The sequence below is a fragment of the Chiloscyllium plagiosum genome, unplaced genomic scaffold, assembly GCF_037043375.1.
Source record: "Chiloscyllium plagiosum isolate Xiang-an unplaced genomic scaffold, Cpla_swu_hap1 HiC_scaffold_49, whole genome shotgun sequence".
NCBI lineage: Eukaryota > Metazoa > Chordata > Chondrichthyes > Orectolobiformes > Hemiscylliidae > Chiloscyllium > Chiloscyllium plagiosum.
Genome location: NW_028270187.1, coordinates 20,138,342 through 20,164,813, shown reverse-complemented (window position 1 = coordinate 20,164,813; position 26,472 = coordinate 20,138,342).

Sequence of the window (26,472 nt, the reverse complement as noted above, 5' to 3'; positions counted from 1 at the left end):
TTAAATTAAACCAATAACAAAACAACTCAAATAACTGAACAAAATTACACCCATGTGCATGCACATACAAAACAAGTTAAAGTTTCTTAATGGACCGAAGAAAAAACAAAAACAAACAATAAATAGTTAATAAATAATACGGCTCAGAATAACAAAACGATAGCTCTTGTTCTTCGAGAGCATTAACTGATACACATTCATATGTTCACAATTCTGCATATTAGATTAATTAGACAATATCGTCATGGCTATATAAAATCCCTTTTTTCGATTGGCAGATTAGCCTGTATCGCGATAATCCAGAAAGGGTTGCCATATCTTATATAAATCTCCGCTTTTTGGTGCACCATACTGGTGAGAAAGTCCAAAGGGATATTCTCCATGACGAGCTTACGACGACTCACAGACCCGGGGGGGTTTCAGAAATCCAACACAACAGAATATTTTTCCTGGCACAGGAAGTATGGGGGAGGTACTAAACGAGTATTTTGCATCAGTATTTAATGGAGAAAAGGATACGGAAGATATAACATGTCGGGAAACAGATGGTGACACTTTGTGAAATGTCCATATTACAGAGGAGGAAGTGCTGGATGTCTTAAAACGGGTAAAGATGGATAAATCCCCAGTACCTGATCAGGTGTACCCTAGAACTCTGTGGGAAGCTAGAGAAGTGATTGCTGGGCCTCATGCTGAGATATTTGTAATATGGATAGTCACTGGTGAGGTGCTGGAAGACTGGAGGTTGGCTAACGTAGTGCCACTGTTTAACAAGGGTGGTAAGAACAAGCCAGGGAACTATAGACCAGTGAACCTGACTTTCATGGTGGGCAAGTTGTTGGAGGGAATCCTGAGGGACAGGATGTGCATGCATTTGGAAAGGCAAGAACTGATTAGGGATAGTCAACATGGCTTTGTGCATGGGAAATCATGTCTTACAAACTTGATTGATATTTTTGAGGAAGTAACAAAGAGGATTGATGAGGCCAGAGGGGTAGATATTATCTATATGGACTTCAGTAAAGGTTTCGACAAGGTTCCCAATAGGAGACTGATTAGCAAGGTTAGATGTCATGTAATACAGGAAGAACTAGACATTTGGATACAGAACTGGCTCAAAGGTAGAAGACAGAGGGTGATGGTGGAGGGTTGTTTTTCAGACTGGAGGCCTGTGACCAGTGGAATGCCACAAGGATCGGTGCTGGATTCACTACTTTTTGTCATTGACATGAATGATTTGGATGCGACCATAAGAGGTACAGTTAGTAAGTTTGCAGATGACACTAAAATTGGAGGTACAGTGGACAGTGAAATGGGTTACCTCAGATTGCAACAGGATCTCGACCAGATAGGCCAATGGGCTGAGAAATGGCAGATGGAGTTTAATTGAGATAAAAGCGAGGTGCTGCATTTTCGGAAAGCAAATTTAGCAAGACTTATACACTTAATGGTCAGGTCCCAGGGAGTGTTGCTGAACAAAGAGATCTTGGAGTGCAGGTTCATAGCTCCTTGAAAGTGGAGTCGCAGGTAGATAGGATAGTGAAGAAGGCGTTTCGTATGCTTTCCGTTATTGGTCAGAGTATTGAGTGCAGGAGTTGAAAGATCATGTTGCAGCTGTACAGGACATTGGTTAGGCCACAGTTGGAATATTGTGTGCAATTCTGCTCTCCTTCCTATCGGAAAGATGTTGTGAAACTTGAAAGGGTTCAGAAAAGACTTACAAGGAGGTTGCCAGGGTTAGAGGATTTGAGCTATAGAGAGATTAGGCTGGGGCTGTTTTCGCTGGAGCATCTGATGCTGAGGGGTGATATTATAGAGGTTTTCAAAATTGTAAGGGCCATGGATAGGGTAATTAGGTAAAGTCTTTTTCCTGGGGTCAGGGAGTCCAGAAGTGGAGGGTATAGTTTTAGGGTGAGAGGGGAAAGATACAAAAGATACCTACGGGGCAACTATTTCACACAGAGGATGGTACGTGTATGGAATGAGCTGCCAGGTGAAGTGGTGGAGGCTGGTGCAAGTAGAACACTTAAGAGGCATTTGGATGAGTATATAAATAGGAAGGGTTTGGAGTGTTATGGGCCGGGTGCTGGAAGGTGGGACGAGATTGGTTTGGGATATGTGGTCAGCATGGATGGGTTGGATTGAAGGGTGTGTTTCCATGCTGTACATCTCTATGACTCTATTACTTGTATTAATCTCTGTTTTTGTGCACCATACTGGTGTGAACGTCCAAATGGATATTCTCCATGATGAGCTTACAAAGACCCAACTGGCCCTCGGAGTTTCAGACATCCAACACAACATAATATTTTTTTCCTAGCACAGAAAGTAAGGATGTAATTTTTTTCCCATGTGCATCTGCGTAAAATAATCTGGGTAGGCCCAGGAAAAGAGAAACCGTGTCTACCTCCAATTCGGTCCCCAAGACCCACTCTAGCACACCTAAAACAGTGATCCAATATATACGAAGCCTTCAGCAGGACCACATGCAATGAGTAAGAGTGCCTCTAGTCATTCTGCATTTAGGACATGCTGAAGATAATCCCACACTGAATGTTGTGAGAAAATCCGGTGATAGAAGAATTTTCAACTGCATGGAATGGGTCCTATTACAGATCAAAATCCTTCAAGCATTTTCACAAACATCCTCCCATGTCTCCAAAGAGATCTATACCCCCCAACTCTCTCGCCCAGACGTCACGAAGCTGTACAGTCTTGTCTGAGGGGACACTCTGCAACAAATGATAAAGAGTGTATCCTTAGCAATATGTACCCACTTCTCTGTACTGGATCTGGATGAATCTGCTAAAAGTGTGTGCTTTTAAAATCTAATCTCTAATCTGGAAAAAAAACATAAGAGGTCCCTACCAGGTAGTCCATATTTACGAGTTGTTTGATCAAATTGTATCATTGTTTCTCCCTCACGTTACACGTGGTGGCTCAGTGGTTTGCACTGCTGACTCACCGCACCAGGATCACGGATTTGGATCCAGTCTTGGGTGACTGGCTCTGTGGAGTTAGTATGTTCTCAACTGTGTCTGCGTAGGTTTCCTCGCACAGTCACAAAGATGTGCAGGTTAGATGAATCGGCAATTGATAAATCGCGCATACTGTTCCAGGATCTGTCAGTTCAGACATCAGTCAGGATAAATATAGGATGGTAGGGGAATGGGTTTGGTGGGTTACTCTTCACAGTTCCAATGGGCTTGTATCCACATTGTAGGGATTCTACCAATTCTAAATCACCCAAGCAAGGCACACTCCTCGCTGCCCACAGTTTAAACCTGGAATCCATTTTCCCCGGTTGACAACCTGGTATACCAATTTAAGGGGTAAGAAACGTGGTTTTGGCTGTATTGCCCTCGATCTGACGCATTGTCCTTAAATTTTTAACAGTATTGATAATCATTATTTATTAACAATCCTCCACAAATGTTGTCATTTTATCTAAGAACAACAGATTAATAAGGGTTCACTTTTTCTGAGAGGGCTCAATGTCTCGCCGTATTGACGCCGAGTCCTCAGCGGCCCAGGCACTAACATAGGATGATAAAGGAGCTTAATGGATAGCTTTTAATCGGGGAGATCAACTCCCCACAATCTGTGGAGCAGTTGCAATTTTGTGAGCTTGATGAAGAATCGCTTATGGTACCAAATATAAAAGCTAAAAGAGCCATTATGTTTCTAAAATATCTGTCTGGGAAACATCAAAGAAAGCATTCACACGGGTGGTAGGAAATGAGGAAGGACATTGATTTTAATAACAGCTATCCGACCTCGACAGGAGATTGGAAATGCTTCCCAACTTGGTTTAATTTTGTCAAATAAATGGTCACAGTTCATGTTAAAAAATGATCAAAGACAGATATAATGAAGATACTGAAACAGGGAAACCACCCCAGTGACTATTTAAAAGGAAATCAAGATTTGTCCTCAGTATCAGTTATTTCCCTAAGAACATCCATAGGCATGGCCTCCAACTTTGTAAAATTAATCTTATCGCCCAGAAAGGCAACAAGTGAATTAACAAATTGTATCACAAAAACTACCGAAATTACGGGATTTGACAAAAACATAAGACAATTATCTGCATACAATGTAATTATGAGAAACAAAGCTCACTCAGTTCAATAATTTCAGTCCGAAACAAGATCTGATTCAGTAGTGTCATTTATTTTACCCTTGCAAGAGGGTGCGATGTCCAGTGTCTACAAGGCAGTGACACACACACTGAATTCAATGAATACACGATATTTATGTAATTTCGTTCCTTTTTTATCCCATTGCTCCTCCCCGTTTCCATCTTCCACTTCTCTAAGACCGACACCCATTACTCCTGTTTATCTCTTGCCTTATCGGGCCTTGTCTGTACCAAAATGCTTATTTCTGGCCGCACAAGGCCGTTTGACCACATCCCGCTGTGGCCCATTGTTAGGTATATCCTTTCTTCACCATTACCTACTCCCTCCATCTGTGCTTTCCCCAACCATACTGATGCTTATAACCTTTTAATTGGGGTTTGTTCCTGTGTTTCTGTAAAAGTGGGAAACAGAAGCTTATAACTACTGCTTGTGCAAGTAGTTAACCCACATCCTCACAGGACCTTATCTATTTGTCTGTAACATCTACCATTGTTTTGCAGTCACGTTTCATTCTTGCATACAATTTTAGCTAATACAAAACCAATTATGCATTTCCTTTACATAGTTTGCATTCGAGTTGAAACAGCTCTTGACTGAAACAATTACACACTGGTTTGAGTTCGTTTACCTTGCATAAGTAATTATAATTGCAGAAATAACACTACGTTACCTATATCCCCACAGTAATCTTACATGACTTCTGTCCTACTTCTGGCGCAGATATGTTGACATCCTTACCGATGGCGGCTAGTGGCTCAATCACCAACGTAAACTACAATGATGAAAGATGTCAACTTTGTCGGCTGCCTGGAGAAATATTAATATTACTGGTTGGCCACACCATTAGTGAGAACTGCAGCCAGAGAATCGCGGTAAAGGACCCTCACTCACTTGATAAAAACTTTGCGTAGACCAAACCGTTCTAATGTACAGAAGAGATCCAGCCACTCAACCCAATCAAATGTCTTCCATCATCTCAAGTGATCAATAATCCCTGGGCATATTGTTTTTGAGACTCTTGGATCATATTGATTAAATTCTTAACATTGTAGGAAGATCTGCGGCCCTTTATAAAGCCTGTTGGTCCTCTTTGGCAACGGAAGGCAGCAAAGTTTCCAGCCTTAATGCTCGGGTCTCAGAATGGATTTTGAAACCAACATTTAAAAGTTAGATTGGCGTGTAAGAAGCACAATCCTCTAGGGTCTTACTTTCTTCATCATCAGAGAGATATGAGCCTCTCCCAAGGATCGAGGGAGGGATTCCTGACTGTATGAGTGACAGTACATCAGCCCTGACAATAGGTTTATAAATTATTTTATAATTTCACTCGGAAATCCGTCAGGACCGTGTGTCTTTACATTCTGAAGCTGATTCACACCCTCCCGTGCAGACAATGGTGCATTAAGGCACAACACCTATTCAGGGGTTGCTCCTGGAAGACCCAGGTTCTTGAAAAATGACTCCATCTTAATCCATCTATCCTCAAAATGTTCAGTCTGAAATAATTTGGAGAAAAATCTCGGACAGGCCTGCCTTAATCTTTTTGGAATCAAAGGAAAGGATCCCAGTACCTTCCCTAAGTCAGGTAATGGCTTGAGAGGGGCGCTCGTTTTCCTGGCAAGATAGGCTAAATACCTGCCTGGCTTATCACCATGTTCAAACAGCCTTTGTTTTGCAAAAGTATGTTCCTTCTTGGCTGTCTGTGTGAGCGTGGAATTCACTGTAGACCGAAGCACTGTGATCCTCTGCAGCTTAGCCAATGAGGGTATATCACAGTATGCCCTTTCGGCTGCCCTCAGCTGTGCCTCAAGCCAGCGTTCCTGCTCCCCCTTCTGCTGCATCCTAAGGAATAATTATTCCTTTGGCATAAGCCTTAGCAATTTCCCATAGAATGGATGGCTACTGGTTGAATCTGAATTAATGGCTAAGAAAGATCTGAATACATTGCGGAAATACTCAATGAACTAACTAGCCTTAAGAATAAAGGGATACATTCGCTAGTGTCTCAAATCTGTTATATTGCCCTTAATCTTAATCAATAAGTATACTGCTTCATGGTCAGAAATGGTAATATTCCCAATTGTGCAGGATGCCACCAAATCCAAGATTGCTGCAGGGATGGGGAAGATATCAACCCTCGTGTGACATTTCTGCAGGTTAAAGAAGAAAATAAAATCCCTACTTGTGAGGTAGATCTGCCTCCAGACATCCACCAGCTCTAGTTCTGCACACAAATCCACCAATAGGGAATTTACCCCACACCCGCCCAGTGGGCACGCTTCCATATCACAAAACGTTATCTTCTGCCTGCTACCAATATGACATCCAGGGCAATTAACAACAAAAATCGAGCTTCAACTGCCCTTTGTTCGGTACTTAATCATCACAAGTACCTTTGTAACCCGCTCCAGTTTGAGCCGCACCCCAGACACAAACAAGGAAAGAGAAAAAGACTAGTAATGCTAATGAGGAAGTTAAAAGTGAATACTGTACCCATCCCCGACTACAATTTAACACTGGTTGATACCAGAAAATTCCTAGAAAATTTCTTTAAGAGAGAAACATGATTATCTAAACATCCATCTTACTTTAAAAAGTCACAAAGTATTCACTTTCTCTGGAGTGTCAGACGAGTATATGGATCCATTGAAAGCAATACGGAGCACCGCTGGATACCGTAAGGAATACTAAATCCCGAGTTCCCTTACTCTTCTCTTGATGTCATCAAAAGATTTTCTTTCCTGAGTCACCACCGTTGAAAAGTCCTGAAAGCACGAAATACTGGAGCCCTCGTGAATACAAGCAATCGGATCTGTCCCCTGTGTTCCGGAAATTCCATCAGTCTTTGTTTTTCCCCATGACTATGTAACCACACAAGGACAGGGCGAAGGCGCTGGTCTGAGTCTGACCTCCACAACATAACCCGATGAACTGTCTCAGTCTGCACCTGTCCCTTTTCAGTTTTGAAGTGAAGAAATCACAGCAGCCAGTTCTCAATAAACTCACACCCTGACCACCTTCCGTCCAGTCCAGCAAACGGACGATGTGAACATACTTCATCCTACCCCTGTTCTCGAGGTCGTCGTCATGCTCAGTTAAGGTATGGACCTGGTTTTCAAATGAATCAAATGAGAGGAATTGATCGCGGTCTCTGCCATTGCAGCTCGGCGCTTGACATCGTCTCTTCTGTTTCCAAGGCTGTAAAGTTTCTGCTCATGTTTTTGGAGCTCTGATGAGAGCGGCTCTAGCGACGGCTGAATCCTTCTTCAATCATGGCTTCAATCATTTCACATAACTTGGTGAACTCAGTGACCAAGGCCTGGTGAGGAACTGGGTCTATGGAACGAGCAGAGTGAGTTGCAGCTACAGCCTCAGGCAGGCTCGATGTTTCTGACGGGTTCACCGTGTGTTGGGACTTACTCGATCCTTTCCCGTGTTTTGTAATTTCCACTTGACAAAACGGGATTAGTAAAGATTCTATCGCTCTTTTAGTGTTGAAATTTACATAAATGGCTAGGATGGGATGGGTTAGAGAACCACTTTAGCCGTGCTGTGAAGCAGAGCCCAGCAAAACAGACCTTCCGGATCGCTGGCATGTTGGATTCCCCCTTAATGTTGTATCGATATTATCGTTTCATTTTTCATTATATTCCTGGATGTTCTGGAACCGTGTAATTTGATAAAACTGTCTACATTTTCCCCACACTGCAAATTGCTGCCCATTCCTCAATAATCCTTGACTTTGTTGTTATTCATGAACCTTCTGTCGGTGCCTCAAAAATATTCAATATTTCTGCCTCCAATGGTTTGTAGGAAAGAGTGTTCCAAAGACTCACAGCATTTTGAGTAAACAAATATAGTGAGTGAGCAAACCTTCAGCAGAACTAACATAAAGTAAACTATTTTGGCATGAAGGATGAAACAATGGTAATCAATTTAAATGGAGAGAAATTGCAGAATTCTGTGTCACAGGCGGTTTCCATGTTCTTGGAACGTGAATCATGTGAAGTCAGTATGCAGATGCAGCAAGTGATTTGGGAGGTAAATGGAATGATGCTGTTTTTGGCAAAAGGTATCAGGTTCAATCGCAGGAATGTTTAACTGCATCTGTACAGGGCATTGCAGAGACCACACCTGATGCATTGTGTGCAGTTTTGATCACCTGAAACAAAATGAAAGGATATAATTCTTTTCGAAGATTTACCTGGAATGCCGGTCTTTTGTTATGGGGGATTATCAGTTTCGATCTTAGCTGAGAAACAGTATTGAACCATCCATGACTTTCTGAAAAGTGTATCAATTGGATGCGCATTCTCTCTTGAATAAATTTTAAGAAAAAGGTGTATTGATATTAAAGCACATACTATGACGACACCTACCGATATTTACAACTTGCACAGACGCATGACTTTAAATTAAAAAATGCGAACAATTTTTGCGATTGAAAGGAATGACGCACTTGCATATAATCTATAATCAAGTTTTCCAGATAATGTTCCAGGAGAGCACACATGGCCCAGTTTGGTGTTCAATTGACATTATTGTATGTTCCAACACAGAGAGGGAGAAAACTGTTCCCTGGCTGAGATGCAGCAGCCTATTGATCTCTCTCTCTTACTTTGTTCCGCCCGATAGCAAAGTGTGAGACCAGAAAATCCCTGAGTTATCTTTTCACTTGTGAATGATTCCTGGTGAGGATTGATTGGAATCTCTCCACTGCTGAAACAAAGGGAATTCAGCTAAGTCCAACTGTTGTCGGAAGAAATCCCACGACCTGAACATTGTGTGAGCAGAATAACTTCAAAGGCAGAATAACATTTGGGGCAATCCATCATTTTGACATTTGTTATGAGTTCAGCTTTCTGGGTCTCACATTTCTCTTGAAAATGACCTACGCTGAGACCTATATCATTGGCCACTTCACTAAACTGGTTACATTTAAGGTTGGTGTAACCAGTGGAGGAGTGGGACTGAAAAAGGAGACAGTGACCCTCAAACTTTGGTTGGAACACAAATAAAAAATTCTCAAAGGGCTGTTCAAGTGCAATTCACTTCCCCAGACGTTTGTGGTGCCTGGATGTTTACATTTAATTAAAGTTGTATTTGGTGACATTTGACAGGCAAGTGAATTTAGGAAAATGGTATTCAGACAGAAAAGTGCTGCTGAGACGAAAATCACATCACCCATGATCTTTGTGCGTTTTAGAACGGTGACAAAGTGTCTAATGGTCCACTCCTGCTGCTCAGCCCTATGTTCCATTCAACCCCTCACCATTCCTGCAAGGAGCAAATCGAGGCTACTTCCTCCAAATACCTGGTATACAGGAACACAAAATATCATTCATTCCCTCCAGACTATCACACACGGTTTAGTGTGGGTTAGAAAATGTAATTGGGAAATAGAGGCTGGGTTCGAAAGGCGCCTCTGGTCTCTTCACAGAGTGTCTCCTCTCTGCAACTCGTGCTTGATTTGTTGGTCATATTATAGACCCAGGTTCCCTGTGAATACAGCCCCCATAACTCACCCAGAGATGACTCACAAAATACTTTACTCTCTCTAATTGCAAAATTCAATAACAGAACGTTCAGGAAAATTTCAACCATTAACTTTATAATTACAGAATATGAGGACATAAAGAACAAGATCGGTAATTCGAACGATCAAGCTATTGCATACAATTATTGCTGATCTACTGTTGACTTTAACTCCTTTTTACAGCCAATTCATCACACCCCTTAGCTCTCTGACAGGTCAAAAATCCATCTACATCCTCCTTAGATGCTTTCAGTGATGTAGCTCCAATAACTCTCTAGGCAAGATAATTTCTGACATTGATTACCCTCTGTGAGAGGAAAACACTTCCTACACATACACCGTCACCTATTGAGGTGAAAAGGAGGTGAACACAGGGGCTCAGAAAAGAGTGAATGGCTTTGATATCAAGGCAGTATTTGACTGAGGATGGCATCGGGACCAACTATTTACTTGAGCTGAATGGGAATCAGGTGTAACCTCCCACTTGTCTGGGTCTTTCAGAGCACAAAGAAAGATGCTTGTGGTCAGTGGCCAATAGTCCTCTCAGTTCCGGGACATCTCTGCACGAGATCCTCAGGTTAACCTCCTCAGCACAAGCATCTTCAGCTGCTCCATCAATGTATTTCCCCATCATAAGATCTGAAGTGGGGATGATGACTGAAGATCACACAATGCTCAGAACATTTTCTTGGCTCCACTATTTGTAGAACGTGTGCTACTTTAACACGACTTGCTGGCAGTGAGGAGGGAAGCCAAATGTTTTGTGTCAAGTCTCAAGGAGGCATCTCCCATCTTCGAGAAGACACACCCATGTTCTCCACCGAGGTCAGATGTTGCTGCGAAGAGTTAACTCTTTTATAATGAAGGTCTTGTGGCTGCTGTCGGGATTATGGATAACATGACGTTCATTGCAGGATCACACACCAATTGAACTGTATTAATATTTGGAGAGTTTATTCAAAAGCCTGAAGCTCTCTCTCTCTCTTTCTCTCTTTCTGTCTCAATCAAAATAGGGAGTGCGTGAGGTTGGGTGGAACGTTCGCGGATGCTCTTAAACTATCGAGAATCATGTAACCCGAGTGACATGAATGCCATGGAATTCATCTCTGTATCAGTGCCTGTTTAGAACATGATGAGTGATTGCCCATCTCCCTTAAGGTTGAAAGCAATCACCTCTTATTCTCTCACTGAGCTTCACTCACTGCTCAGGGTGCCATTATCTCAGGGATTAGTCCAGTGAAACCTCAGGGAAAGTCTATCCACAGTATCCTAAATACTGCCTCAAAAACACTGTCAGGGATGATCGCAATAATCCTTTCTCTCACTTAGACATCGCCGTTTCTTTCCTGTGCCACAAAAGCCATTTCTTCTCTGTGCACTACGTTTGACATGGAATTCATAAGTCCCTTACATCCGTACGTCAGCATCAATAAAGCTAGCACCAGCGATGTTTATGGATGTATGGGACACTCTTGGGGAGAACTGAAATGAGATTTAATACACCCAAAATAGGGGATGATCACTCACTTCAATAAAAATGAGCTGTAGGAATATGGGAAAGAGACAGAGGAAGGGAGCTATCTTTACTTTTCAGCTTCTCTCACAGAATGTATGCAGCCCTGGTGAGGCCAGCATGTTATGCTGATCTTGAACTGAGTGGCTGGTTCAACTGTTCCACAGGACAGTAAAGAGTAAAACACATTGCTGTGGGTTTGTAGTGGTACAACACAGGAGCAATTCTCCTGCTTAATTAAAACCAGCAACAGAGAAAAGATTTATCCCATGCAGTAATATGATTAAAAGTAAAAATTAACAACTTTATTTCTTAAAGTATAAAAGAGAATAATAAACGAACGACTGTTTACAACTTCTTCCTCTAACCTACTTTTGACCTTCCCCCTCCACAATATTAGTCCGATAAGATGGCGAATGAAGATTTACAAAGCAAAACGTCTAACCTCAAAACCAGGAAGCTTTTGGCTCTTCTCCATATTCCTGCTTTCTTTTCGTCATGGGAATTCTGCTTCACCACTTGCTAATCAATAAAAGTACCCTTAACAGACCTATTTTTCAGGCAGTATTTGCATGCTAGTAGCTTGGTAGTTCTCCTCTCAACTGTTCAATTTTCCACCCTCAAACTATTGGATTATGTCATTGGCCTTTACGATTGTCAATTTCCGCAATTCAAACTTGATTAGAGGTGGGTATTTTGGAGTATAATTTAAAGTGTTCTGCTGAATTTATTTTTGGCTCGAGACAATGAGCTAATCGAGTTTTTCAACCAAAGGTTACATTATATCTATTTTTCAGAGCACTTGGTGCTGTCAGGTAGTTATTGCTGGCTTTTAATTCTCTTAAAGGTACAGTACACCCATATGTTCATCACAGAAGTTACACGGAAATCTGACCAGGGAAGCATGACACATTGACTTCACCAAAGGACGTGAGGCAAGCAGATGAGTTTTTATAACAAATGATAATGGTTGCTTTTAAATTCCACCAATTTCCTTCATGAGATATTCGGTGTTTCTCAATTATGAGTCAATGGCTTGACAATCATAAACGGCCTTCCCCTATGTGCAGAGAACAAGTTAAACATCCTCAAGAGGAATTATTTAGTGATGGACATGTGGTTAGGCGGAACTTAAAACTGTTGCATCTGGATTGTACAAAGTCACAAATCATGGTTTATTCAGAAGTTACACTGAGACTGAGGACCATATCATGATGGTGGTATTGGACACGATTGGTGGGGGCGGGGGGGAGGACATGGAGATGTATATCTGTGAAGGACAAAATGAATTATGGAGTTTCAGAACAGTCTGGTTCCATCTCGCATATCAGTGAGTAATTTATAAATAGTACTTTGTTAGTTATAATTTATAAGGAAATGAACTTTTGTTTGGAACTGAAGACATTGACTTCCACTTTCCAAAATTTACATATCATGAGCAGAAATTCAGATCAACCCGGTTTAGTAGACAAATATAATGACTTAACAGGAACACCATCTATGGCCAGGATGGGATAGTAACCACCTTGAATAATTCAAAGGATATCCAGGATCCGCAATGTTAATGATATCCAAGGCTGGGAAAGCCAGTAAAGACCCGAGTATAAACTCCTGTCCATTGTTGGAACATTGCAGTCTAATGTTCTCAGATTCTGATCCATTGTTGAAACATTCCAGTCTAATGTTCTCAGCTCCTGATACATTGTTGTACCATTCCAGTCTAATGTTCTCTGATTCTGATCCATTGTGGAACAATCCAATCCTAGGTCCTTAGATTTTGAACCATTATTGTAACGTTCCAGTCTAATGTTCGCACATTCTGATCTCTTCACCCCCTCTCTCTCGAGCTGCTGATCCCTGTTAGTGCTGTCAGTGATACTCCTACTCATACTATGGGATAACACATTTACAGAGCCCATTTATCAGTCAATGATGGAAACTCTCCACTGGGATAATTAGGATCCACAGAAATTGAGATTAATCACAGTCACTGAACAAATAGCTCCAGTTAACCTCTTTCATTTCAATGTTGATTTTATTAAAAATCAAAACAACGTTTAAAATTTACACATTTGGGATGGGATATATGGGGGTGACTAAAGGAAGGAATATTGGGGATGGAAGCTTGATTGTATGTAATCATTCAATCTCCCTTGGATATGGGAGTAATGTCAAAGGATTGTCAGAATATAAACACGTTTCTCCGTTTAAAAATGGAAGCATAAAGTCTGTAACTACTGATCAGTGGTTATATTGCAAGTAAAATATGGAGGGAACTTTTCTAGTCCATAATTAGACAGGAAAATGTGAGTACAACAATATGAGTTAGAGCAGACAAATGGCATGGATATGTTAACAGAGAATATGATGTGTCACACAATTCAGATGGTTATTCGAGGATCAGAGAGGTCCAGCGAGGGTCTTGCTGTTAATGTTGTCGATGTCAATCAACTGTGATTAAGTACCATTCGCTGGATTGCAATTGCAGTGTGATTATGATACTATGGATATTGCTGCTGAGATTGGAGGAATGGAACATGATATTTCCCAGTCATCTGTATTGGAATGTTACTCTTTATAAACCATATGAAGATCAAATTCCAGGGTACATTTCCAATGAGGAATGAGGAGAGCCAATATTAACTAAGCAACCAGAAGACATTGGAGCAGAAATTTGGCCATTCAGCGCATTGAGCCTGCTCCACCATACAATGATGAACTTTTCATCGCCATTCTCCCGCTTTCTATCTGTAATCCTTGATTCACTTTGCATTCAAGGACCAATCTGTCTCACTCTTAAATATACTCCATGACCTTGCCTCGACAGTCTTCTGTAGCAGTGAATTCCATAGACTCACCACTCTCTGGCTGAAGAGGTTCCTCCTTACCTTTGTTCTAAAAGGTCTCCTCTTTACGATGTCGCCTCGGGACCTAGTCTCTCCTACCACTGGAAATTAATTTCAAATATCAACTCTGTACAGGTCATTCAGTATTCTGTAAATTTCAATTCGACTTCCCAGTATCTTTCTGAATTATATTAAATATACACCCAGAGCCCTCAGATGTTCTTCATATGTTAAGCTTTTCATTCCTGGGACTATTCTCTTGAATCTCCTTGAAAAAGTACCAGGTCCAGTACATCCTTCCTGAGATATGGGACCCAAAACTGTGCACAATCATCTGGACGTGTCCTGACCAAAGCCTTATAGCGCTTCAGAAGTACAACCCTGCATTTATATTCAAGCCCTCTTGAAATAAATCCCATAATTGTATTTGTCTCATAACTACTGACAACATGCAAGTTTACCTTTCGAGACTCCTGGACTGGAACTCCCTCGTTTTTTTGCACTTCAAGACTTCTGAACTTGCTCGCTATTTGGTAAATAGTCAAAGCCTGTATTCTTCCTGGCAAAGTGCATGACGTCACACTTTCCCACGTTATACTCCACCTGCCACTTCTTTGCGCACTCCCCCAACCTGTGAAAATCCTTCATCAGGAGAAAGTGAAGACCGCAGATGCTGGAGATCAGAGGCAAAACGTGTGGTGCTACAAATGCACAGCCAGTCAGGTAGCATCAGAGCAGCAGGAGATTCGATGTTTCAGGCATAAAGTCTTCATCAGGAATGAGTGGGGTGGGTGAAATGGGGCTGAGAGATAAATGAGTGGGGCTGGGACTGTGAGGAAGTTAGCTTGGAAGGCGATACCTAGATGAAGGTGGGTGGTGATAGTGATAGGTCACAGTGGAAGGTGGAGTAGATAGATGGGAAGTAAGATGGACAGGTAGTTCAGTTAAACAGGGTGGTGCTGAGTTGTAGGGTTAGTTCTGGGTTAAGGTGGTGGAAAGGGAAATAAGGAAACTGGTGAAATTGCCCTTGATACCGTATTTTTAGAGGTTCCTAAGGCGGAAGATGATGAATTTTTCCTCCAGACGACTGTTGGCTAGAATTTGGCAGTGGAGGAGGCCAACAACTTGCATGTCCTTGGTGTAGTGGGAGGGATAGTTGAAGTATTCAAGCACAGGGAAGTGGGGTTGTTGGGTATGTGCGTCTGAGAGTGTTCCCTGAAACGTTCTTCAAGTTGATGTCCTGTCTCTCCAACGGAGAGGAGACCAGGAGCAATGGACAGAGTAGGTGAAGTGTTTGGATGCATAGGATGTTCTTTGCCTGATGTAGAAATATCATTTGGGGCCTTGGATGAAGGTGAAGAGGGAGGTGTTGACACAGGTTTAATACCTCTTGTAATGACAAAGATGTTGTCAGGAGTGGAAGGTGGCTTGGTGGGGGTGGGGGTGTCATGAACCTCACGAGGGAGTGTGAAGCGAATGGTCTCTACAGACTGCGGATAGGGGTCGGGAGGGAAGTAAAACTCAGGTGGTGAAGTCTGACTCTTAGTGGCGGAAATGTCGGAGGATGATGCGTTGTATCCTGAGGTTGATGGAAGGCGAGCAACAGAGGAGTTCTATCCTTGCTGTAGTTGGAAGGGTGGCGTGCAAGGGCGGAGGTATGGGAAGTTGAGGAGATGCGCTAGAGCACCCTCCTGTAGCCGAACCACCTCTTCAATGATACCTGTCCCTCTACCTAGTTTTGCACTGTTTGAAAACTTAGCTAGAATCCCCCCAGTTTCTTTATGTAAATCATTAATGCACAGAATGAATAGTTGTGGTCCCATCACTAAGTCTTGTGGAACACCACTTGTCCCTGCCTGCCATCCTGAGAAGGACCCTTTTATCCCTGCTCTCTGCTTTCTGTCTGACAGCCATTCTTCTATCCATGCTAGCAGCTTGTCTCTAACACCATGGGACCTTATCTTTCTCAGTAGCCTTCTGTGTGGCACGTTGTCAAAGGATTCTTGAGGAACAAGTGGATAACATCTATTGGTTCTCCTTGGTCTAATCTGCTCGCTATTCCCTCAATGTATTCTAGCAGGTTTGTCAGGCCAGATGTCCCTTTGAAGACACCATGCGGACGCTGTCCTACTTTACCAAATACCTCCAAGTATTCAGAAGTCCCATCCTTCAGTTGGATTTCAGGACGTTACCCACAACTAAGGTTAGGCTAATCAGTCTGTAATTGTCCATCTTCTGCCTAACTCCCTTAGACATTTTCCAGCCATTTGGTCCTTTCCTGATTTTAGTCATTCCTGAAAGTTTACTAGTTACGCTTGCACTACCTCTTCAGCTATCACTCTTACAATGCTGGGGTGTAGTCCACCTGGTCCAGATTATTTATCCACATTCAGGCCATTCAGTTTTCTAACATGTTCTTCTTGATGATAGCCACCATACTCAGCTCTGCCCTCTCACTCTGTTCATTTTTTGGGAAATTGCTCATGTCTTCCACCATGCGAAGTTCCTCATTCCTTTCTTTGTTTCCCACTACTATCTCTCCAACATCATTTCCAGTGGCCCATATTCACTTTTACCTCTCTTTTGCACTTTATCTATCTAATGAACCTCTTACAGTCTCCTTTATATTACTGGTTAGCTTACCACTACATTTAATATTCTCCTTCCTTTTTTTCTTACCTTCTGTTGATATTTGTAAGTTTCCCAATTCTCTAGTTTCCCACTGCCCTTCACCACATTATATGCTTGTCCTTTTGCTTCTATACAATCCCTGACTTCCTTGTCAGCCCTAGTTGCCTCATCCTCCCTGAACCATGTGTCTATTCCTCAGCATGAATCTCTGCAGTGTCTCCTGAATTAATCTTGGAATCTCCTGCCTTTCCTGCTGGACCCCTCTCCCGGTCAATCCTACCCAGCTTCTCCCTTATGCCTCATCCTCCCTGCACCATGCCTCTATTCCTCAGCATGAATGTCTACAGTGTCTCCTGAATTAATCTTGGAATCTCCTGCCATTGCTGCACTCCTGCCTTTCTTGCTGGACCCCTCTCCCAGTCAATCCTATACAGCTTCTCCCTTATGCCTCTGTAGTTGCCTTTATTCAGCTGAAATACTCTTAACTCTGATTATATCTTCTCTCTCTCAAATTGCAGAATACATTCAACCATGTTCTGATCACTGCTTTCGAAGTTTCCCTTCACTTTAAGCTTCCTTATCTAGCCTGCGTCATTAGATCCAGTATCATCTGTCCCGAGTGGACTCTACCACAAGCTTCTGCAAAAAAAAGACATCATATAGACATTCCTGTAATTTCTTTTCTTGCGATCCACTACCAACCTGATTTTCCCAATCTGCCTGCATATCGAAAAGACCCACGATCACTGTATGTTGCCTTTCCTGCACATCTTTTCTATCTCCTGGTGTATATTCTGCCCCAGCTCATGACTATGTTTTGGAGCCGTGTACAAGACTCCAACTGTGGTTGTCTTGCCTTTGTGGTTCCTCAGTTCCACCCACGCAGATTCTGGACTATCTGACCTTACTTCCTTTCTTACCATTGATTTAATTTCATTTCTTACTAATAATGCATATTCACTCCCTCTGCCCACTTGCCTCTCTTTTCAATAGGAATAATATCCTTAAATATCCTAATCTCCTTGCAGCCACTTCTCCGTGATGCCCATCACCTCATACCTGCCGATTTCAATCTGTGCCACAAGCTGATTTACCTTATTCCTTGTACAGCATGCATTCAGATATAATATCGTCATGTCCTGTATTAACTGTACCTCCTGTCATGCCATTTATTGACCAGTTTGCTTGAAGTTTGATTGTTAAACATTTCCAGATGCTCTATCCTATTTGTGTCTGTGCTGGAGATTTTAATAACCTCTCCTGAGTTCTGTACTCTTACCTCCTCTTTTAATTCGGCTTTTCTAATTAAATCCTGTAACTGAAGCCCCACCCCGCACACACACACTCCTAATATATGTTGAAATATATGTTCTACAGTCCCAGTTAGGATTCACTCGGACTCTGGTCCCAGCACGGTTCAGATGATGACTGTCCCATCGGAGCAGGTCTTTTCTTCCTCCGGAATAAAATTGATTTATTCAACACAAAACACAGGGGCAAAATAAACTTTTGTGTACATACCAAAATATGCAAACTACAAAGAGACAAGGTGGTTAAAATACACTTACTATGTGGTGCTATGTAAATTTAAATGTGAATTACAAAACCCTGGAAGTCATGTGCAAACTTTGTCAATCATTATTTGACCCACAGCTGAGATCCTGGTTTCCCGTCTGTCAGTAATCCCCATCACTGAGATTCTCTCGGCCTGTCTCTCACACACTGTCGAGAGGGGTTACAAGTTGATGTTGGCCCAGAATATTTAAATTAATCCACCTTCTCTCGGGAACCAATCTATTTGTCTATTGGATACTGATTAGCTGTCAGCAACTCAGCTCTGTGATGTCATTGGCGGTAAATGATCTGGGATGACAGCCAGTATCACAGGGTATGGCACCAGACAAAGCGCTTGCAGTCTCTGGGAGTTTGGAAATGAAATTCTGTGTATTTCTCCTCATGCAGCCTCCTGATTACTTCACACTCGTCTGACATCTGTTGCTCTCACTCATTCTGTTGTTCCATTTTCTTGCCACTCTGTTTATTTCACTTCACTTTCTTTCTCTCTGACTATTCCTCTCTCTCCCTCTCAGCCTATCACCGATCATTCTCTTTATTTTCAAGTGGTCAAGTTGGAGAGCTAGTGGACGCATGGTGAGCTGATTGGCCTCCTCTGTGCTGTATTAATTCTGAATTTCACTGACCCAAAATAAACACTTAGCTGCCTGGAGAGACAAGCTGATCCACTGAAGGACACATCGCACAATTCACCGTTATCTCTTCCTGTTTTCTGACATGCAGGAATCTCTAAATATCTGTCCAAACAAACAAGTGTCCTCACATTAACAACAGCACACTTCAGACTGCCAGGTCCACTGTGTTCAGTACCTCTGCTTGCAGTTGGTCTTAGCTGTACTGATATTAATCTACAACTCCTCCTCAGTCAATGTTCCTGTGGACCTACTGCTGTCGATCCCCACACCTCTACCCCCCACCCCCCACCCACCGCCGCCACACACTAGTTTAAACCCTCCTAAGGGACAATGACAAACCTGCCTGCCAGGAGACTGCTGCCAGTTCAGGTCTGTCCTGTCCTTCTTGTGTCGGTCCTACCCATCCGGAAATCCCAATGATCCACAATTCGGAGATTGCTGCCAGAGCAGGTTCAACCCGTCCTGCTTGTTTATATCCTATCGACCCAGGAATCCCAATGATCCACATATCAGAAGTGCTGCCTCCCGTACCAGCTCTTTGGCAGTGTAGTTAATTGTGCTATCTTCCTATTTCTAATCTCACTCACACGTGACATATTCTAATGTCTCCAAAATTCAAATATCCTTTCAGCAGAACTCCATCAAGGCATTTTCTTTAAAGTGGATAGACTTGATAATAAAAAAAAGTGTGACGTCAGGAAAATGAGACCACTGAATCAGTCCAATGACCAGAGGTTCTGATAGCTATCCCCGCCACCAAGCGTATTTGACAAGGCATACATATTGACCAGGTAAAAACAATGACTGCAGATGCTGGAAACCAGATTCTGGATCAGTGGTGCTGGAAGAGCACAGCAATTCAGGCAGCATCCGAAAAGCTTTGAAATCGACGTTTCGGGCAAAAGCCCCTCATCAGGAATAAAGGCAGAGAGCCTGAAGGTGGAGAGATAAGCTAGAGGAGGGTGGAGGTGGGGATAGAGTAGCAGAGAGTACAATAGGTCAGTGGGGAAGGAGATGAAGGTACTAGGTCAGGGAGGAGAGGGTGGAGTGGATAGGTGGAAAAGGATCCAGGCAGGTCGGACAAGTCCGGACAAGTCAAGGGGATCATGCTGCTGGAGGTTAGAAACTAGGATGAGGTGGTGGTATGGGAAATGAGGAAGCTGTTGAAATCCACATTGATGTCCTGGGGTTGAAGTATTCCGAGGCGGAAGATGAGGCGTTCTTCTTCCATGTGTCTGTGTGATTGCGCCAGGGCTGGGTGTTCGAATCGAATAGGGTCGGGGTAAGAGCCGTCGCTTTAGTAATCCTATGTAGAGACTCATTCTAAGAGAATAAATGAATCAGGAAGAGGTTTCAGTAAATTCTCGCACGGTATTCGAGCAAACCCAAGGGAAAGGATTGCCGTCTGTAGAGTTGTTAAGAGACAGCAGGTTTAAGGTGGTTTTAGACTTGGGACCAACACTGGCTGAGTTTGACTCGCCAAAGACATACCGGGTACGTGATTTCTTGGTTTACAAAAAAAGGGATTGTGGCGGACACGCTTAATGCGAGAGGAGACCGCCAGAGGTAAAAGCAAGTCAAATGTTAAAAAATAACGGTAACGTGAAGAGCTGAACACTTCACTAATAACGCTGAAAATAGTCTTCAGCAAGACCAAACAAAAAGAGGGTTAACAGAGGATTTGGAATGGCCAACCAATAATGCAAGTATATGTTAAATAATTACGGCCCAGAGTTTGTAAAGTAGTTAGAATTGTGTATCAAGGAATGTGGGTTTAGTAAAAGGCAGTTGGAAGTACTGACGTCACGGTTGGAGGAGAGAGAGTAGGATAAACGGAAGGGGAAAATAGAACCTGTAAATTGGAGCGTTTATAAAATGTGGAAGGCTGAGGCCGATATCAGAGAAAATCTCAAGTGCATATCATAACAAATACGCATACAGACGCTACAGCACATGCAGGCATGTGCAGAAAACAACCTAATGAAGTTGAACACTGCCTTTATCTGTTTCAGATCCTGACATTGACTTCTACCCTCCCAGACCAAAAGCCCCCCGTCGAGCTCTGCCTGGTGAAGATCCCAATTTAGCGAAAGCCGCTTCAGAATCTGCTGAATCACTGATTGCATACCATACCTCGATCACCCCATGACGAATGATGAGTCAGGCAGTGAGAGTATTGGCGGATGATCGTCTTACCAGATAGTTCTGCACGCACCAATGGTTGAAGTTCCAGGTCCAGAACCGTGCGCAGTTTTGGTCCGACGAACATGGACCATGAAAGATTTCGGAAATGCCTCTGGGCATTTGCCTGACCCCCTTTTCAAGCAATAACTCTGTTGTTCCGCGCACCTCAAATGTTCCTAACACCTGTACTATATTAGATCAAATTCCACCGGACAGTACGAAACGTCGAATCTCCTTTTCCCTAGATGCTGTCTGACCTGCTGTGCTGTTCCAGCAATAAAGTTTCAGCGTGGATTTAGCAAATGCCTTATTTATTGCATCAGTACACCCAGATAGTTAATTCTGGTTTGCTTTTTGATTCAAAGAGAAATCATATACCTTCACATGACTTTGTCAAGTTTACTGTGAGTCCCCCACCATTTCCAATGAGGCTCTATGCAGGAGTCTGGAGACTTTTGTTTTAACCCTGGAGTCAGCGCTTCTGCAGTGTGCAGGTTATTGCTTGATAGCAGCATAAACTACACCTATATTGGGGATTCCAAATCCAAACAAGCCTTTTGTACAAACGATAGATGGGAAGCGTGGCTGCATGACATCTGCGCTTTTGCAGGATTATAGGGGAACGATTGAGGCCAGTAGCTCATTTTTCAGCTAAACTAGACCCCGTAGCCTCAATGCCTGCGAGCCGTGGCCGCAGCTGAAAAGGTTGTTGTAGCGTCCAGGGATATATTCGGCTATGGTGAATTAATCCTACTGGTCCCACATGCAGTATCCTTACTGCTTTCCGAGCAAAAGACAGCGCACATGTCGGCAGCTCTTTAGCTCAGATACATTACTGTATTATTGGAGACGCCTGACATTACAATAAAGAGATGTAACGTCCTTTACCCTGCTCGACTTTTACCCACAGAAGGAGACGGAGACCCACATGATTGTGTTGCTGTAACAAATGAAATTTGCAGCCCTAGACAAGACGTGCAGGATTCTCCACGTCAGAATCCGAATATGGAGGTTTTTGTGGAAGGGTCAACATTCAGGAGCAAGGAGGCAGGCCAGAAATATGTTGGATATGCTGTAATGCTGTAAAGGTAGTCAACGTGGGATCATTCCTTTCTCATCATTTGCCTTGACTGAGGCTTGCAAATTGGCTGAGAGAAGGACAGTGAATATTTGCACTGACAGCAGATATGCATTCGGGGTTATACATGATTTTGGAACCCTTTAAAAACACAGGGTCTTCTTGACCTCCACCGGAAAGCCCATCACACACCGTGACCTGATTTCTGACCTCCTGGAAGTGGTCCTATTGCCCAAATCAATTTCTGTATGTAAACTTTAACCCCACACAAAAAATAACTATTCTACTTCTTAAGGCAATGCGATGGCAGACTCATCAGCCGCGAATTGATCAGTTTGACATGTGTATGACAATTATTTGCACCCCAACAGCAGACGAACGAGAGTTACAGTCACAGGCAACGCTCGAGGAGAACCGTGAGTGGACAAGGCCAGTGTGCAGAAAGGGGAGGGGTGTGTTTTGGCCCTAATGATAAAGCCTGCCTACAACAATCATTATTTCCATTCTATGCCACACTGACACACAGTACGGACCATGTGTCAAAAAGGGGGATGTACGACAGGATTTCGGCACACTGATACACTCAGGGATTTACTCATTAATCCCAGAAACATTATGAACGATGTGTTATCTGTGCTACTAATAATGTGGGGAGGGGATTACAGATGAGACAAGCAGCAAGCCCTCAATCCGAAAGACACTTTGTGCATTTATAGATGGATTTCTTTCAACTAACACCAAACGGCGGGAACGTATATTGTCTGATTATCGTTGATATGTTTTCCAAATGGTTGGAAGCGTTATCCATGTCAAAACAGGATGCCAGTGCCTAGGTTTTTCTAACTGAGATAATTCCATGATGGGGCATTCCTGAAAGCCTTTGTAGTGACAAATGGACAGCATTTATCTGTAATGCCTTGCAGCAGACCAGTAATTATTTGGGAATACACATGCGACAACACTGTGCCTACTACCCAGCTTTTTAAACATTCAACCTGGCCTGGCGAGCGATCGAATTCAGCAGAAAAAGCTGAGAAAACATAAAGACAGTTAGGTCCATGGCAAGGGGATGAGAGAATAAGAAGTCGAATGTTTCCCAGCCCCTGTCCTTGAGCGTGTGATAGGAAAAGCATAAAAGGAATACGTAAATTATGTTCAGGGCCCATACACAAGGGCCAAGTGTATTGGCCCCATGCAGTGGGTAAAAATAAAGCTTTTTCTTTGCTCTTATTAGCATCTAAGTCCAGTCAGTTTAATTTCCACGACAGTCAGTGATCCACCTGACTGAGATTCTCTGGACCAGTCTCTCACACAGTAGGGAATGTTATCATTTCCTGCTGTTCTTGGCATAGTCAATTTTTCTTCTCCATGTATCTTCTCCATGATGCTAATCTATTGGCCGAATGGATTTTGTTTAGCTGTCAGTAACCTAGCTCTGTGAAATTATTGGGAATAAGTGATCTGGGATGATAGCCAGTATCAGCACACTGCTCACAGTGTATGACACCCAGACAAAGGGCTTGCAATCCAGAGGTATTTCTAAATAAGACTTCTAACTTCTGTCTGTCCATATCTATCCTCCCTTTATGCTGTCTTCTGATCTATTTAACTTCACCCTCATTTAACCCCTTTTCATCTCCCACTCAGTCTGTCGCTCCCCTTTCTATTCTCTCTCAATTTATCTCTCTTCACTTTCTTTCTCACACAATTTATCTCCACACACACTCTCTAGCTCCAATTGGGCCGTTGGAAAGCTTGTGATCCTACGATGGGCTGACTGACTCCCATTTGTGCTATGATAATTTCGCGGTTCTCTGACCCACAGTAAGTATTTTCGGTGTCTGGACAGACACGCTGGTCCAGTGACAGGTACAGTGCACAATTACCATTATCTCTTCATGTTCTTCTATGATGTGCAGCTGCCTTGACATGTCTATTCAAACAAAACAGACAGAATCAAATTCGAGCAGTCGGGATGACTTTCATCACCGTGTATTTCAATCAGGATTTAATGAAAGATGAGGTTCCTGAATAACATAACAATGATAGAAAAACAGAAAAACACAATGAATAGCAGTTGAGTACAACATGTGGTTCCAAGTAGGCCCCATGGTATTATCGCGAGATTATCAATCCAGAAAATCAGCTCCGGTTCTAGTGAACCAGGTCCGAATCCCACCACTGCAGATGGTGGAAATTCAATTCAATAATTTAACAATATCCCTGGAATTAAGAATCTACCTATGAGAATGAAATCGTGGCCGATTGTCAGAAAAAACCATGTGGTTCACTGATATCCTTCAATGAAGGAATCCTCCATTCCTCACCTGGACTGGCGACCGTTGACTCCAGACCCAACGCAATGTATTGACTCTCAATCGCCCCTGAAATGGTTTAGCGAGTCATTCAGATGTGCTACAAAATCTCAAAGAAATTAAACCGGATGTATTGACATGGACAACGGAAAATTGAACGTTAGAAACATCATTGTCGAACCTGCAAAGACCTCCTTACTAACAAATGATTACTCGTGCCAAAATTCGGAAAACTCTTTAACAGACAAGTCAAATAACAGTCTGACTCACTTAATTTTACCTTACAGATATAACCCAGACAGCACCATCACCATCCCTGGATATGTCCTGTCCCAAAGGCAGGTACGATCCAGCACAGGAGGCAGCTCAGTGCGATACAGTGGGGTGGTAGATGCTCTGGGAGTCCCTGTAACTTGTAACCTCATATACCCAGCATATCACCCACTCAATCATTACCATCAACCAATAGGATTAACCCTGGTTCAAATGGGAGTGCAGGAGTGCAAGCCAGGGGCAGAACCAGGTATATATAAAAATAAAATGTTAATTTGCTGAAGCTTCCAAAGAGAACCTTTTGCATGCCAAGTAGCATAAAAAGCAAGGAGCAGACAGAGCTAAGCGATCCCAGAACCAACGCATCTAATTTAAGCTCTGTGGTTCTGCCAATCTGATCGTGAATGGTGGTAGACGATGAAAGAACTCACCGGATTAGGAGGCTCCACAAATATCCCCAGCCACAGTGAAGGAAGGGCGCAGCATATCAGTGCAAAATATAAGGCCGAAGCTTTCACAGAATTCTTCAGTCAGAAGTTTCGAGTGGATGATCCATTTCGGTCTCCTCCCGTGGACCCCATCAATACAGATAGCGGTATTCAGCAAATTCGATTGACTGGTCTCAAGAAACGGTTAAAGGCACTGGATACTGCAAAGGCTGTGGACCCTGACGACATGCTGACAATAGTCCTGAAGACTTGTGCTCCAGAACTTCCCGCTCCCCTAGCCTAGCTGTTCCAGTATGGTTACAAACCAACAGTGGGGAAAAAACTGCTCAAGTGTGTTCTGTACAAAAAAAGCAGGACAAAGTCTACCCAGCCAAATACCACCTCATCAGTCTACTCCCCATTATCTGTAAAGTGATGGAAGGGGACATCAACAGTGCTATCAAGCACCACCTGCTCAGCAATAACCTGCTCAGTGACACACAGTTTGGGTTCCACCAGTGACACTCAGCTGCTGACCTCATTACAGCCTTGGTTCAAACATAGAAAAAGGAGCTGAATTCCAGCCCTTGACATCAAGGCTACATTCTTTCTAACGTTGCTTCAGGAAACCCGAGCAAAAAGGGTATTGGCGGACAATACTCCACTATTGGAGTCATACCTGACAGATAGGAAGTTGGTCATTGTTGTTGGAAGTCAGTCATTTGAGCTCCAGAACATTTCTGCAGTAGTTCCTCAGGATAAAGTGGATGTAGGTTTGCTCGCTGAGCTGCAAGTTTCATTATCAGACATTTCATCACCAGAGAAGACAACATCTTCAGTGACTCTCCGGATGAGACCTAAATCCAAGCATCTTCAGTTGTTTCATCAATGTCCTTCACACCATCATAAGGTCAGACGTGTGAATATTCGACACTGACTGTACAATGTGCAGCACCATTCGCAAATGCTCAGATATGGAAGTAGTCCATGCCAAAATGCTACAAGATCTGGACCCTCTCCAGGCTTGGACAGACAAGTGGCAAGTAACATTTTACACCACACAGATGCCAGACAATGACCATCACCAATAATTAACAATATAACAACTTGGTATTTTGCAGCATTACCATCACTAAATTCTCCACTATCAATATCCTGGGGGTTATCATTGATCAGAAACTCAACTAGACTCACCACATAAATATAAGAGCAAATCAGAGGCTAGGAATACTACGCGAGTAACTCACCTCCTGACTTCCTAAAGCCTGTCGATCATCTAAAAGGCATAAGTCAGGAATGAGATGGAATTCTCCCAC